The sequence below is a fragment of the Ornithorhynchus anatinus genome, chromosome 7, assembly GCF_004115215.2.
Source record: "Ornithorhynchus anatinus isolate Pmale09 chromosome 7, mOrnAna1.pri.v4, whole genome shotgun sequence".
Classification (NCBI taxonomy): Eukaryota; Metazoa; Chordata; class Mammalia; order Monotremata; family Ornithorhynchidae; genus Ornithorhynchus; species Ornithorhynchus anatinus.
The window spans coordinates 83038154-83052480 of record NC_041734.1 but is presented as its reverse complement, the minus strand read 5'-3'; the positions used below and the strand labels follow the sequence as shown (position 1 = coordinate 83052480).

At 47.8% G+C, this 14327-nt stretch overlaps 1 non-coding gene across 1 annotated transcript; it reads right to left on the bottom strand.

Moving 5' to 3' along the window:
* Positions 1-9903: 9903 nt before the first annotated feature.
* On the bottom strand, positions 9904-10041 carry LOC114813406. The gene has a single exon (XR_003761127.1). It is a non-coding gene; the product is annotated as a small nucleolar RNA SNORA7 (small nucleolar RNA).
* Positions 10042-14327: the final 4286 nt, after the last annotated feature.

The following is a 14327-nucleotide window of genomic DNA, read 5'->3' as shown; positions in this document are numbered from 1 at the left end:
AGCAAAGACCATCCAACACCCCTGCCTTTTGCCTCCTCATCTCTGACTCTCTCCCAGGGATACAGCATGGGACCCTTAGCCATGGATCTCTGCATGGTGGGCTTGGTGGGCCTGGTGGTGATTCCAGCTACAGAGCTTCCTAAGGGGATGGATTCTCCATGCTCACCCCTGCTGGTTCCTGTTTGGTTTAAACATACTCCCATACAGCTCCAGGGGATGGGATTCAGGAAGATCTGGACCACATTCAGACTGTCTAAACTTCACTTGAGAAACAGCATGGCATAGTGGATAGAGCACGGGCCTGGAAATCAGAAGGTCATGGGTTCTAATCCCAGATCTGCCACTTACCTGCTCTGTGACCTTGAGCAAATCACTTCACCTCTCCGGGCCTCAGTTAGCTCATCTGTAAAATGAGGATTGAGACTGTGAGCTCCAAGTGGGACAGGGACTGTTACCAAATTGATAAACTGGTACATACCCCAGCACTTAGGTTAGGGCATGGCACATAATAAGCACTTACAATTATTATGAAATAATAATAATCATATATTATATATATTATAATATATAATAATAATCTGTGCTGGCGAGAATTGTCCTCAGCTCCTCCCTGCTGTAATCGTTGTTCCAGGAGCTTCCACCCTCACCCTTACATTTTAATTGATGTTCCAGGAGATTCTGCCCCCACCCCCAATATGCTAATGGTTGTTCCAAGAGATTCCACCCCATCCCCAAAGTTCTAATGGTTGTTCCGGGGATTCTGCCTCAACCCCGATGTCTTAACCATTGTTCTGGTGGATCCCATCTTCATTCCCCATCATCAGTGAGGAGATTTTACTCTCATTCCCAAAGTTCTAACTATCCCCCCCACCATTCCCAATGTTCTAAACATTATTCCAGGGGATCCCACCCCATCCCCAACTTTCATTCATTCAATTGTATTTAATGAGCACTTACTGTGTGTGGAGCACTGTACTAATCACTTAGTAGAGTATAATACAACAATAAACAGACACTTTCCCTGCCCACAGTGAATTTACAGTGTTCTAACCATTGTTCCAGGGGATTCCACTCCCATTCCCAAGGTTCTAGCAGTTATTCTGGGAGCTCCATACCCACTGTCCCTCTGGCAATGTTTGGCAGTGTGCTTTGGGTGGGAGATGGGGGATGGACTGGTGCTGGTCCCTGAACCGCAGGGCCTAGCAGGAGGGGGAGCCCTGGGCAATGTGGCGGCAGCCCCACCCCCACCTACCCTGCCCTCCCCGCCCGCTCCAACATTCCAAAAGGAAAAACCTCCACAGTCTCCCGCCCATCCCCACCCTCACCCAGAACACTGTACTGCTCTTCAAAAGGAAACTATTTGGCTTAAGAAGAAGTAAAAGTGGGGGCCAGCATTTAAGTGCAGGGAAAGGGTCAACCATAAACTTCTCGGTGCCTGTTTTCCAGAGCGGTCTGCCTTTGCAGGGCCTGGAAACGTTGATCTCACTCCGCGGAATGCATAAACACTGGGGAGGGTAGGTCGTTCTGAGACTCTCTCGGGGATTAACCACCCCTGCCTAAAGGGGATGAACGAAGCTTCACAGAAATCTCCTGTGCTCCAGGAATGTGTATCAGTGGACAGAAAGCTGAGAAACAGCAAAACTTTTTGATAGTCTGGAATTCCCTCAAAATCAAGGATTCCCTCTCCTTGTTTTCAAATAATCTGGACTTGTAACTGATAAATGAATAGTAGTCTGGACCTGTTTCATTTGTGTGAGGGTGTGAGTACAAATGCACTTGTGTATACAGGTATGGGGAGTGTGTGTGTGTGTGTGTGTGTGTGTGTGTGTGTGTGTGTGTGTGTGTGTCCGTGCTGCCCATAAGTGCAGATCTATGGCTGGTGAAGTCATCGAAAGGCCTAGACAAGGTGACTGGCTGCCGTTTCTGAACTAGCTTATGCTCCTGAGGGATCAGTTCATCCTAAAGGTCAAGTCGAGTTGCTCAGAACAGAGGTTCAGGAACCAAATTCTCTGGCCCTGAAAAAACATTCAGCTAATTGGCCGAATGCTCCTGTCTGGGCTGAGGGATTTCTTCAACTTCGGCCAAGTCTATTACCATAACTACGGCCAAGAGTGTTCCTGGAACTATGGCCAAGTCTATTACCATAACTATGGCCAAGTCTGTTACCGGAACTATGGCCAAATCTAAAATGTCTCCAGCTTCCAGCAGGGCTGGAGATTGGACAGCTGCTTTATGACTGTTGTTTCACGCTCACCCTCTCAGGATCCATAAGGATGAAGTGGCTTCAGTTGCGAGACTGTTTCTGGAATTTACATCCTACATTATTGCATCCAACAGGCTTGGGAGTACAGCTGGGAAACATGTGGTGGCAAATGATGAGAATGGCTCAGGAGCTCTTGGTTTTTCAGCCTCTCCTCCCTCTAGAACTACCCCCGCCCCCTGGCCAACCCCCCACCCTCATCCCCCAATTCCCCCACTGGGAAAGACGCAACTTCTAGAGCAAAGTCAGAGCTTGGCTGCCCTGCATCGCCCCAACAGGAGCCCTGCAGAGGTGCCTCTGTCTTCCAGTCCATCGATCGATCAGTCATACTTATTGAACACTTACTGTGTGCAGAGCACTCTACTAAGCACTTGAGAGAGGACAATACAACAGAGTCGGTAGACATGTTCCCTTCTAACAAGGAGCTTACAGTAGAAGTCTACATGTATTCACTGTACCTATTCCAGTGCTTAGTACAGTGCTAGGGACATAGCAAAAAATAGCATTGTTATCATTATCATTGTTATTATTTATCATCAATAATAATAATAATACTAATAATTTTTTGACCACCCTCCCCTGTCCCTGGAGCGCTCCAGGGGCTCCTATTTTTGGTTCCCCACTTCACTAATCCTGATTTCTCTCCTTCTCTCCAGCTCGCATCTCTCTTACCGCCTCCAGGACATCTCTACTTGGGTGTCCCACAGGCACTCCAAGATCAGCAGGTCCAAAACCAAACTCCTCAACATCTCTCCCAAATCCTCTCCTCCTAGCTTTCTTTTTATCACTGTTGACAATTCCACCACCCTCCCTGCTTCTCAGCTTGGTAACCTTGACGATTATCTTTGAGCCCCCCCTCCTCTAACACCACATTCTGTCCATTGTTAAATCCTGTCAGTTCTCCCTCCACAACATTTCCCATATCTGCCTCTTCCTCTCCAACCAAACAGTCCCCACACTGGCCCAGGCACTGGTCATATCCTCCTCAACTACTGCACGGACCTTCCTGTGGACCTCCCTGCCTCCAGCCTCTCGCCTCTCCAGTCCAGCCTTCACCCTGCTGCTAGCTCATGCTGTTGAAGGGGAGTGAGGCTTTCCCTCTAGACTGTAAACTCCTTTTGGGCAGGGAAAGTGTCTACCACTCTGTAGACAGTTGAGAATACTGTCTATTCCCCAGCACATCATACAGTGCTCAGCTCATAGTAATCACTCAGCAAATGCAACTGACTGAAGACAGCGTTGCCAGCATTGAGACTAATTTGAAGTGTGTGAGTTGGTAGAAAGTCTCTGGCCTATGGTTGGACACTTTTTCTGAACCCTGGCTGCACTGAACATTGTTCTGACTTCGAGGGTCAAAAGGGGAAAGGTAGTTCCTGCCACCTTGCAGGGCATGTGCTTGGGCTGCGCTTGCCCTAGTGGTCATTAGCATGCTCGCTTTGAGCAGGGAACATGTTTGTTGTAGTGTACTTTCCCGAGTGCTTAGTAGAGAAGCAGTGTGGCTCAATGGAAAGAGCATGGGCTTGGGAGTCAGAGGTCCTGGGTTCTTATTCCAACTCTGCCACTTGTCTGCTGTGTGATCTTGGGCAAGTCACTTAACTTCTCTGTACCTCAGTTCCCTCATCTTAATGTGGGGATTAAGACTGTGAGACCCATGCGGGACAACCTGATTACCTTGTATCTACCCCAGCGCTTAGAACAGTGCTTGGCACATAGTAAGCGCTTAACAAATACCACCATTATTATTATTATTACAGTAATAATAATAATAGTATTCATTAAGTGCTTACTATGTGTCAGGAACTGTACTAAGCACTGGGGTGGATACAAGCAAATTGAATTGGACACTGTTCATATGGGGCTCACAGTCTCAATCCCCATTTTACGGATGAGGCAACTGAGGCACAGAGAATTGAAGTGACTTGCCCAAAGTCACACAGCAGGCAAATGATGGAGCTGGGATTAGAACCCATGATGTCTGACTCCCAGGTCCATACTCTATCCACTAGGCCATGCTGCTTCTCTATACACACTGTAAATTTTCAGTAAATACCATTGATTAAAGGATGGATTGATGAGGGTTTGCGTGGGGCCCTCTGCACTCTCACCTGTTTCCAGTGGCTTTCTAATTATGACAAGGTGGCTCCTGTTCTTTGTCTCAGGAGCAGGTTTAGGTTGCCCAACCAGGGTGACCATGGGCAGCATTGTGTCCCCATGGAGTGCACCAGCTTCCCCTTTGGGGAGTGAAATGGGAGATCTGCAGCAAGGCTCCTGGATACAGTGTGCATTTCTTCTGCCGCTGCCCAGATGGCTGGTGGAGAACTTTTCCAGCTTCCTTCCAGCTGACCCCCAGCTTGGAGACTTCACCCTCATGGGGAGGTGATTAAGGAGCAGACCCCATGGCTGCTAAAAGCATTAGCTCAGCTCATGCCGGACCCCAGCACAACCAGCAGGCCGGTTTGGCTGTGAACTCTCAGAAATGTACCATCCGTCCACCTCCGTGTCCGTGATCTCGGAGCTCTCCCTTTACTTAGAGAAGAAATTGTCCTTTGTTCTGATCCCTCGAGGGCAACAGCTGTCAAGCTGGACCAGTAGGACAGCTGAGAGGGAGGAAGAGGTGACTGAGTCACACTGGGCCAGCCCGGGCTCCTGGAGGGTGCTTTCTGCCTATAACTCCACCTCTTCCTCTGGCCTCCTCAGTTCAGGCTGGGACAGGCAGAATTGGGAAAGATTCATTCATTCAGTCATTCAATCATATTTATTGAACGCTTACCGTGTGCACTGTACTAAGAGATGGGAAGAGTACAATGAGAAGCAGCATGGCTCAATGGAAAGAGCATGGGCTTGGGAGTGAGAGGTCTTGGGTTCTAATCCCGGCTCCACCACTTGTCAGCTGTGTGACATTGGGCAAGTCACTTCACTCCTCTGTGCCTCACTTCCCTCATTTGTAAAATGGGGATTAAGACTGTGAGCCCCACATGGGACAACCTAATTACCTTGTATCACCCCCAGTGCTGAGAACGGTGCTTGGCACATAGAAAGTGCTTAACAAATACCATTATTATTATTATTACAATGCAATAATTGACAAATACACTCTCTTCCCACAAGAGTCTGCTTGAAAATTGAGAAACTGGCTGGGAGGAGAGCCTGGGATATTACAGGTTGGCAAGATGAAGCTTGGATGGGGCAAGGGGGATGGTGGTCAGTCACATAGAGTGTGCAAACATGGAATTTTTGTTCTTCAAATATTCATTCATTTATTCAATCACATTTATTGAGTGCTTACTATGTGCAGAGCACTGTACTAAGCTCTTGGAATGTACAATCTGGCAACAGATAGAGACAATCCCTGACCAATGATGGCCTCACAGTCTAAATGGGAGAGACAGACAGCAAAGCAAAACAGAACAAAACAAAAACAAGACATCATCAAGATAAATAGAATCAAGGAGATATACACCTTATTAACAAAATAAATACGGTAATAAATAACATATACAAATGAGCACAGTGCTGAGGGGAGGGGAAGGGGGACGAGTTGGGGGGTGGCGGAGGGGAGAAGAGGGGAGAAGAGGGAAAGGGGAAGCTCAGTCTGGGAAGACCTCAGTAGGGCTTTGAAGAGGGAAGAGAGTTAGTTTGACGGATGTGAGGAGTGAGGGCATTCCAGGACAGTAGTAGGAAGTGGGCCAGGGGTCGACGGCAGGATAGGCGTGAATGGGGTCAGTGAGGACGTAGGCTGCAGAGGAGTGGAGTGTATGGGGTAGGCAGTAGAAAGAGAGAAGGGAGGTGAAGTAGGATGGGGCAAGGTGATGGAGAGCTTTGAAGCCAAGAGTGAGGAGTTTTTGTTTAGTGCGAAGGTTGATAGGCAACCACTGGAGGTTTTTGAGGAGGGGAGTGACATACCCAGAGCGTTTCTGTAGGAAGATGATCAGGGCAGCAGAATGAAGAATAGACTTGAGTGGGGAGAGACAGGAGGAAGGGCGATCTGAGAGGAGGCTGACACAATAATCCAGTCAGGATATTATGAGAGCCTATACCAGCACAATAGCAGCTTGGATGGAGAGGAAAGGGCAGATCTTGGCAATAATGTGAAGGTGCAGAGCCAGAAATGCTCACCAAAGCTTCAAGTGGCAGGTACCAGACTGACAGCAGGGAACATCTTTTCCCGCTGGGAACTACAGGTGAGGGTCCCTCTATCCCCTTTAGACTGTAAGCTTGTTGTGGCAGGGAATGGGTCTGTTATACTGTAGTCTCCCAAGAACTTAGTGCAGGGCTGTGCACACAGTAAGGACTCAATAAATACAATTGACTGACTGAGTGAGTCTACCAGAGTGTGGGCTCCGGGCCCAAAGAATCACTGGCTTCCAGAAGGATTTAAGTAGCATCCTGGATAGGAGGTCCAGAATGGGTTAGCAGAGGGGCAAGTAGGGGATGTTGGATGGTCCATTCTTCACCATGAGGGCGGGTGGACACATAGACAGCCAACACGCTGTCCCTCCCAGGGTCCTAGTGCCACTGGGACAGAGGCTACCATAGTTGGGAGCACTGTGATGCCGACCCAGGACTGGCCCTGCCCAGAGTCTGATGGCTAGAAGAAGCTCTCAAGAAGCAAGGAGAAAGTAAGGTGACTTCCGCTAGTCAATCGTACCTGAGACTGAGATATAAGGTAATCACATTGTCCCACGTGGGGCTCACAGTCTTTATTCCCATTTTAGATGAGATAACTGAGGCACAGAGAAGTTAAATGGCCTGCCCAAGGTCACACAGCAGACAAGTTGCAGAACCGGGATTAGAACCCATCTCCTCTGGCTCCCAAGTCCTAGCTCTTGCCCCTAAGCCATGCTGCTTCTCAGGGGTGTATCGTGACTCCAGATTCCTCATCTCCTCCTCCGTCATGGCTGCCTGGAGGAGATGGAACGGGAGCATACCTGTCCCCAGCTCTGTTTCCCAACACACATGACGGTGGAGAAAAAAAAATATTGTTAGATTTTGTCAAGCACTTACTATAAACCAAGCACTGTACTAAGCGCTAAGGTAGATATAAAATAATCAAGTCCCATGTGGGACTCAGAGTCCAAGTAGGAAGGAGGATAGGTATTGAATCTTCATTTTGCAGATGAGGTAACTGAGACACAGAGGAGTTAGATCTCACAGCAGACAAGTGGCCGAGCCAGGATTAGAACCCTGGACCTTCTGACTCTCAGTTCCATGCTCTATCCATGCTCTATCCTCAAGGGTCCCAGGGGGACTTAAACTCTGCCCTGACTAGCACTAGGAACATCAATTAGCCAATGGCCTGCTCTCACATAGACACATAAACACACACACTCTCTCTCTCTCTCTCTCTCTCTCTCTCATGCACCCAAACACTCACACACTCACACACATATCTCTAAAATCTCGCCATCAGTGCAGCGTCATCTTCAAAGCGTGGCCTAGTGGAAAGAGCACAGATCTGGGAGTCAGAGGTCATAGGTTCTAATCCCAGCTCCTCCACATGTCTGCTGTGTGACCTTGGGCAAGTCACTTAACTTATCTGGGCCTCAGTTACTTCATCTGTAAAATGGGGATTAAGACTGGGATCCTCATGTGGGAGAGGGACTGTGTCCGACCTGACTACTTGTATCTACCCCATCTTTCAGAACTGTGCTTAGTACATAGTTAAATGCTTAACAAATGCCACAGTTATTATTCAAGTACCCAACCACTCTAAGGCAAGAGTGGTCAGCTTTGTGCCATCCCAACTCACTGAGGAAGTGTGGGTTTTTTATGATATTTGTTAAGCGCTTATTATACACCAGGCACTTTACTAAGCACTGGGGTAGATACATGTTAGTCACATTGAACGCAGTCCTTGTCACACATGGAGCTCTTTATTCCCCATTTGACAGAGAAGTTAACTGGTCTGCCCAAGGTACAGCAGACAAGTGGCAGAGGTGGGATTAGAACTCAGTTCCTTCTGACTCCCAAGCCTGTGGTCCATTCACTAGGCCACGCTGCTTCTCTCGCAGCGTTACAGGGGCAGTGGCTATAGGAACCGTGTCTCTCTATTGATTTTCCATTCTCCTTCATTTAATGAGCACTGATTTCAGAACTGGCCCACTGCCTTCTAGATGCAAGACTGGATCCCATCACAGCATTGGCCACTTTCATGGAGAACAAGGGTGACATTTTTATTATAGCATACTCCTCACCACATGTATGGACAGGAACCAAGCTGAATTAGCATCTCTAGGAGAGAACTTAGTACAGATGCTTGCTTCTTTTGCCAAAAAGTGAATTTCATTAGCTGAGTTTCATGTTTATGGAAGGAACATATTCCTTACTCATCAATTTGATCCCTATATAGAACACATACATACGAGCCAATTCCACTGGGATTTAACTTTTAATTAGTGATCTTCCCTTGCCAATCTCCAGCACTCCGATCAGGCCAACCCAACAGCCTCTCCCTCAGCACTGCTGGGCACATCTGTTTATTTTACTTAGGTATTCATTTCTTGTTGCTGTCTTTTTTTACTATATATATATATATACATACAGATTTTTAGATATAGATAAATAGGCGAGAGAGAGTATTGTTCTTTGTGTTCAAAGACACAACTGGCAATAAAATTCCCCTATGCATGTTGTGTGGGTGTAATAGAAAAGATCCATGTGGGACCCACAGTCCCCATCACATTGTGCACACAAAACTGCAGCCCTGTTTAATATTTGTAGTTGAGCATTCTGGGTCCTGGAGCAGCAAACAGTACACAGAGCAGTACACAGGCGTCACCCCGCAAAGCGTTCTCTATACACTGTTGTTGTTGTCTTAAGCTGTCAAGTCATGTCCAACCCACAGTGACACCGTTTACACAAGAGTACAGGCTTGGGACTCAGCGGACGTGGGTTCTAATCCTGCCGTTGCCACTTCTAATAATAATAATAATGTTGGTATTTGTTAAGCACTTCCTATGTGCCAAACACTATTCTAAGTGCTGGGGTAGACACAGGGGAATCAGGTGGTCCCACGTGGGGCTCACAGTTTTAATCCCCATTTTACAGATGAGGTAACTGAGGCACTGAGAAGTTAAGTGACTTGCCCAAAGTCACACAGCTGACAAGTGGCCGAGCCGGGATTCGAACCCATGACCTCTGACTCTCTGCTGTGTGACCTTGGATAAGCCACTTCACTTCTCTGTGCCTCAGTTCCCTCATCTGCAAAATGGGGATTAAGACTGTGAGCCCCACATGGAACAACCTGATTACCTTATCTCTACTCCAGCACTTAGAACAGTGCTTGGCAAGTAGTAAGTGCTTAATAACCTCCATCATTACTATTATTATTCGTGAAATGATGGCTTTTGTTAAGCACTTACTATGTGCAAAACACTGTTCTAAGCACTGGAGAGGATACAAGGTGATCAGGTAGTCCCACGTAGGGCTCACAGTCTAAATTCCCATTTTGCAGATGAGGGAACTGAGGCACAGAGAACAATAATCCAGAACATCTCTTCTCCATCTGCAATCGTTCTGGTAGTGTACCCATTGAGTTTTCTTGGTAAATAAACGGAAGTGGTTGCTTCCTTCTGCAGGGTAAACTTGAGACTCTGGCCTCAACTCTCTCCCATGCCACTGCTCCCCAGCACTGGAAAGTTTTTACTTGTAGCACATTGCCTTCCATTCTCTAGCCACTGCCCAAGCTTGGAATGGAATGGGTATGCCTCTGTTTGGCTCTCCCTCCCATAGTCGAGACTGGTAGAGTATTGGAAACTCTCCAGGTGCGACCCTAAGAGGGGTCTCTATACACTAGATGCTGATTACTAGTTCTTGGTCTCTTTCATGGGATCCTCCTCCCCTTCCCATCCACTAACTTTAGGGGTTCCTCAAGGGTCAGTTCTTGGCCCCCTTCTGTTCTCCATCTATACTCACTCCCTTGGTGAACTCATTCGCTCCCACGGCTTCAACTATCATCTCTATGCAGATGACACCCAAATCTACATCTCCTCCCCTGTTCTCTCCCTTCGGGACATCTCCACTTGGGTGTCTGCCTGTCACCTAAATCTCAACATGTCCAAGACTGAGCTGCTTATCTTCCCTCCCAATCCCTGTCCTCTCCCTGACTTCCCTGTCACTAAGGACGGCACTACCACACTTCCCATCTCTCAAGCCTGCAACCTTGGTGTCATCCTTGACTCTGCTCTCTCATTCACCCCACACATCCAATCCGTCACCAAAACCTGCCGGTCTCACCTTCACAACATTGCCAAGATCCACCCTTTCCTCTCCATCCAAACTGCTACCTTGCTGGTACAAGCTCTCATAATTTCCCGACTGGATTATTGCATCAGCCTCCTCTCTGATCTCCCATCCTCCTGTCTCTCCCCACTCCAGTCTAGTCTTCATTCCACTGCCCGGATTATCTTTCTACAGAAACTCACTGGGCATGTCATTCCCCTCCTCAAAAACCTCCAGGGGTTGCCTATCGACCTTCGCATGAAACAGAAACTCCTCACTCTTAGCTTCAAAGCTCTCCATCCCCTGGCCCCCTCTACCTCACCTCCCTTCTCTCCTTCTACAGCCCACTACATACACTCCACTCCTCTGCTGCTAACCTCCTCATGGTCCCTTGATCTCTCCTGTCCTGCCCTCGACCCCTGACCCACGTCCTACCACTGACCTGGAATGTCTTCCCTCCTCACATCTGCCAAACTAACTCTCTTCCCTTCTTCAAAGCCCTACTGAGAGCTCACCTCCTCCAGGAGGTCTTCCCAGACTGAGCCCTCCCCTCCCCATTCTCCCTACTCTCTCCTTCCGCTCTTCCCCCTTCCCCTCCCCACAGCATTGTGTGTATTTGTATATATTATTACTCTATTTTGTTAATGATATGCATATATCTATGATTCTATTTATCTTGATGGTATTGACACCTGACTACTTGTTTTGTTTTGCTATCTCCCCTATTTAGACTGTGAGCCCATTTTGGGGCAGAGATTGTCTCTATTTGTTGCTAAATTGCACATTCCAAGTGCTTAATACAGTGTCCTGCACATAGTAAGCACTCAGTAAATATTATTGAATGAATGAATGAATGGTACAGCTCTCTGCATTTAACAAGCACCCAGTATAATGCTCTACACACAGTAGATGCCCAGTGCAGCAAACAGTAGACATCCAGCAGGGCACTCTCACACATTAGGTGCCAGTGCAGTGCTCTGCCTACAGTAAAAAGGTTCCAGAAACCCAGATGGTTCAGATGCTGACTTTTTGAGGCCCAGAACAATGGAGTAGTGAAGACAGAGTCCAAGGTAATGGGGACCAAGAACAGCACAGGCAAGATCTTTAGCCCCTTTGTCGCATTGGGGAATGGAATTGGGCAAGAGCAAACAGAAGCTGAAGAGTAAAGTGAAAACTTCCCCAGAAGGGGTGCTCTAAGCAGGAGTGGGAACTGTGACTGTGGAGTGGGGTGAGTAAAGGTCACTGGAACCTTCAGTGAGGCTGGGGACGGAAGGGCGATCACGCTCCAGTGGGAGGGCAGAAGATCTCCTTGATGTTGGGTGAGAGCTGCTTTTCACACTGTGTTATAGGGTCAGTGGTTATAGGAACCCCAGCCTCCAGCACTTCCTACAGGTCAGCCTACTACCCGCCTCCTGCCTGCCCACCCAGAGGATCATGGGTCTCTTCCCTTAGGCCTGACCCCACCCCCTCCAGTAGCAATTGTACTCTGTTCCTTTCACCTCAGTTGCCTGCCATCCCCAAAGCCCCCCTCCCAGCTGCCTCAAGCCCCACCTTCTTCCTCCCCACTCAGGTCCCATCCACCCTCCCTCCTCTGTTAGACTTCTGATCCAGGGCTCACCTGTTCCCCCAGCCCCGCTCTGGACCCTCTGTCCCTCGGGGTCCAAATCCGCCTGTCTTTTCAGCTTGTTGTAGACAGGGATGTGTCCGTTATATTGTTGTGTTTTACTCTCCCAAGGGCTTAGTACATTGCTCTGCACACAAAGCATTCAATAAGTATGATCAACTAACTGAGAAGCCTTTTCCATATCTGTGTGGAAGCCCATGACACTTGGCCTCTCTGCAGATCCCTAGGGACCAAGGATCTCTGAGGGTAGGGCGGGCTTTCAAGTGCCCTAAATTGAGATCAAGTGAGATACACACACACACACAGCATTGGTGCCTGAACAGAAACCAGGCCCTAAGGGCTTCCTAGTGATTCACTGGGTCCAAAAGGAGAGCACATACCAATATCTTGAGTCATCCTGAAGTTAGTTCCATCCGTCCCAGCAGAGCCGGCCACTGGACTCCTTTTCCTCACCGATTCCATCCTGACTGAACTGGTCCAGACTGATTCATTCTTGACTGATCCACTCCTTCCTGATCTAGTCCAGACTGATTCAGTTCTGACTGATTTGGTTCTGCCTGATCCGGTCCTGCTTGGTCGGGTCCAGACTGATTTGGAGCTGGCCGACTGGGTAGGGCTGCGCTGTTTACAATATGTTTCTTGTCAAATCAACTTTCCAGGAGAGAGTGATTAGTTTCTCTTGTCTTTAGGATCTGAAATCTCCAAGGTTATCAAAGGATGCACTGTGGTTGCTTAGAATGGTGCTTGACACATAGTAAGCGCTTAACAAACGCCATCATTATTATTACCTGCATTGCCAGACTAGTAAACCAACAGTATTTACTTGCATTTCATTGTTATTTAATCTCTGGGCACAGTATTTGGGAACTGCATCTGCTATGTAAGTCGTTGACTGTACAAGCGCTTAAGACTGACCTGAACAAAGTTACACAGGTCTTCCCGTCTAAACCCTAATTTCCTCTTCTCCCATTCTCTTCTGTGTCACCCGTGCACTTGGATTTGTACCATTTATTCACCCCTCCCTCAATCCCACGGCCCTTATGCCCATAGCCATAGTTTATTTATATTAATGTCCATTCATTCAATCATATTTATTGAGCACTTACTGTGTGCAGAGCACTATACTAAGTGCTTGGAAAGTACAATTCGGCACAGAGACAATCTCTGACCAACAACGGGCTCCCCCTCTGGACTGTAAGCTTGTTATGGGCAGGGAATGTGTCTATCAACTCTCTCAAGTTACTTAGCACAGTGTTTTGCACACAGTAAGTACTCAATAAATATGATCGATCTATTGATTACAGAGTTCGTGTCTCTGACTGAGTCCATTCTCCTGTGTTGACAGACAGTTCCTTGGGCTCACACTGGTTTCTGCCTTTGAGTCAAGCAGATGGAGCGGCCTCATCAGGAAAGGGTCAGGAAAAGGTCAAAGTTCTACCCGGAGTACAGGTCTGCTTGCCACACCTTCCAGTCACTTAACTTCTCTGTACCTCAGTTACCTCATCTGGAAAATAGGGATGAAGACTGTGAGCCCTAGGTGGGACAACTTGATTACCTTGTATCTACCCTAGCACTTAGAACAGTGCTTGGCACATAGTAAGTGCTTAATAAATACCAACGTTATTATTATTCATTCATTCAATTGTGTGCATTGAGGACTCACTGTGTGCAAGGCACTGTACCAAGTGCATAGGAGAGGTCGATATAACAATAAACAGACACTTTCCTGCCCAAAACAAGCTTACAGTCTAGAGGGGGAGACAGGCATTAATATGAATAAATTAATAAACTACAGGTATGTACATAAATGCTGTGGGGCTGGGAGGAGGGATGAATAAAGGGAGCAAGTCAGGGTGATGAGATGGGAGTGGGAGAAGAGGAAAGTGGGTTTAGTCAGGGAAGGCCCCTTGGAGGAGATGTGGCTTCAAGACAGGCAGGGCAGGGCTGATGCTGGGGCAGAAGAGCGACCGAGATGGTGAGAGGGATGGAGCAGCCTCTGAATTAGGGTGGATTGAGAGGTTGGAGACTGAAGCCTCTTTGGTCTGAAAAGACAGAAGTTAAAAAGGGGCAGGATTGAAGGACAAGGGTAGGCGAGCAAGGAATTGTTTTTCCCCAAATCCCACAGTTCCAAGACAGGGGGATGGGGGGGGGGGGATGGGGAAGGGGAGAGAGTGCCTTTGAAGCTTGAAGTGGCAGATTCAAAACAAAAATGAGGAAACAAGG